At 31.5% G+C, this 2,600-nt stretch overlaps 1 non-coding gene across 1 annotated transcript; it reads left to right on the top strand.

The window, feature by feature from the left end:
• Positions 1–451: 451 nt before the first annotated feature.
• LOC112752601 (small nucleolar RNA R71) lies at positions 452–559 on the top strand. Its single transcript, XR_003177029.1, has one exon. It is a non-coding gene; the product is annotated as a small nucleolar RNA R71 (small nucleolar RNA).
• Positions 560–2,600: the final 2,041 nt, after the last annotated feature.

The raw sequence follows: 2,600 nt of genomic DNA, 5'->3' as shown, positions 1-2,600 counted from the left end.
CCTTCCATGAGAAATTTGGATGATTTCTCCATGATGAGTTATAGGTTTTTCCATAAGGTTCACCTAAGTAATTTACCTCTGCTATTGCAGGGTTCTCAGGATCATAAGCTTCTTCTTCATGAGAAGCCTCTTGAGTACTGTTGGATGCAGCTTGCATTCCATGCAGACTCTGAGAAATCATATTGACTTGCTGAGTCAATATTTTATTCTGAGCCAATATGGCATTCAGAGTATCAACTTCAAGAACTCCCTTCTTCATAGGCGTCCCATTACTCACAGGATTCCTTTCAGAAGTGTACATGAACTGGTTATTAGCAACCATGTCAATGAGTTCTTGAGCTTCTGCAGGCGTTTTCTTTAGGTGAATGGATCCACCTGCAGAAGTATCCAATGACATCTTTGATAACTCAGATAAACCATCATAGAATATATCCAGGATGGTCCATTCTGAAAGCATGTCAGAAGGACACTTTTTGATCAACTGTTTGTATCTTTCCCAAGCTTCATAGAGGGATTCACCTTCTTTCTGTCTGAAGGTTTGAACATCAGCTCTAAGCTTGCTCAGCTTTTGAGGAGGAAAGTACTTGGCTAAGAAAGCCGTGACCAGCTTATCCCAAGAGTTCAGGCTGTCTTTGGGTTGAGAATCCAACCATAATCTAGCTCTGTCTCTTACAGCAAAAGGGAAAAGCATGAGCCTGTAGACTTCAGGATCTACTCCATTAGTCTTAACAGTATCACATATCTGCAAGAATTCAGTTAAGAACTGAAAGGGATCTTCAGATGGAAGTCCATGAAACTTGCAGTTCTGCTGCATCAAAGAAACTAATTGAGGTTTCAGCTCAAAGTTGTTTGCTCCAATGGCAGGAATGGAGATGCTTCTTCCATGTAAATTGGAATTAGGTGCAGTGAAGTCACCAAGCATCTTCCTTATATTATTATTATTTTCGGCTGCCATCTCCTTTTCCTGTTCGAAAATTTCTGAAAGGTTATCTCTGGATTGTTGTATTTTAGCTTCTCTTAATTTTTTCTTCAGAGTCCTTTCAGGTTCTGGATCTGCTTTAACAAGAATGTTCTTGTCCTTGCTCCTGCTCATATGACAAAGAAGATGGCACAGAAAAAACAGTAATAATAATATGGATCCTTTATACCACAGTATAGGGATCCTTGTGTTAGTAGAAGAAAATAAGGGAAGAAAATCTGAACTCAGAGAGAGAGGGGGTTCGGATTTTTGGAGAGTTGAAGGAAAGATGTTAGTATATCAATAAACAAATAGAAGAAGATGAGAGGGGGAAGTGAATTTTCGAAAACAATTTTTGAAAAAGAGTTCGTGATTTTTGAAAATAGTTTTTGAAAAAGGTTAGTATTTTTTTTCGAAATTTTTTTTTTAAATCAAAAATAAAAATAATTAGTTAATAAAAAAGAAATTTTTGAAAAAGAGGGAAGATATTTTCGAAAATTAGAGAGAGAGAGAGTTAGTTAGGTAGTTTTGAAAAAGTTAAGAAACAAACAAAAAGTTAGTTAGTTGGTTGAAACAAATTTTGAAAAGGTAAGAAGTTAGGAAGTTAGAAAAGATATTTTGAAAAGATATTTTTGAAAAAGATAAGATAAGAAGATATTTTTGAAAAGATATGATAGGAATTAGTTTTTGAAAAGGATTTGATTTTTAAAATCACAATTAATGACTTGATTCATAAGAAATCACAAGATATGATTCTAGAACTTAAAGTTTGAATCTTTCTTAACAAGCAAGTAACAAACTTCAAATTTTTGAATCAAAACATTAATTGATTATGTTATTTTCGAAAATTTGGTATAAAAAATAAGAAAAAGATTTTTGAAAAATATTTTTGGAATTTTCGAAAATAACTAAGAATTTTGAAAAAGATTTGATTTTTGAAAAAGATTTTGAAAAAGATAAGATTTTCAAATTGAAAATTTGATTTGACTCATGAAAAACAATTTGATTTTCAAAAATTTTTGAAAAAGTCAATCCAAATTTTCGAATTTGATGAGAGAAAAGAGGAAAGATATTTTTTTTATTTTTGAATTTTTATGATGCAAGAGAAAAACACTAAAAAGATGCAATGCATGAAATTTTTGAATCAAAACAATGAATGCATGTATGAATGATATGAATGTCAAGATGAACACCAAGAACACTTTGAATGTCAAGATGAACATCAAGAACATATTTTTTGAAAAAATTTTTTTTTGATGCCAAGAAAACATGTAAGACACCAAACTTAGAATTCTTTAATGCTTAGGCACTAAGAATTCAAAAATGCATATGATAAACATGAAAAGACACAAAACAAAAAATCATCAAGATCAAACAAGAAGACTTACCAAGAACAACTTGAAGATCATGAAGAACACTATGAATGTATGATATTTTCGAAAAAATGCAAGATGCATATGCAAGTGACACCAAACTTATGATATGACTCAAGACTCAAACAAGAAACAGAAAATATTTTTTATTTTTATGATTTTCTAAATTTTTTTTTCGAAAATTATATGAAAAAGAAAAATTAAGGATTTCAAAATTTTTAACATGAATTCCAGGAATCTTGCCATGTTAGTCTAAAGCTTCAGTCCAG

This window comes from Arachis hypogaea, chromosome 15 (genome assembly GCF_003086295.3).
Source record: "Arachis hypogaea cultivar Tifrunner chromosome 15, arahy.Tifrunner.gnm2.J5K5, whole genome shotgun sequence".
NCBI classification, from domain to species: Eukaryota; Viridiplantae; Streptophyta; class Magnoliopsida; order Fabales; family Fabaceae; genus Arachis; species Arachis hypogaea.
Note: the sequence above shows the minus strand (reverse complement) of the source record. Positions and strands in the feature narration are given on the sequence as shown.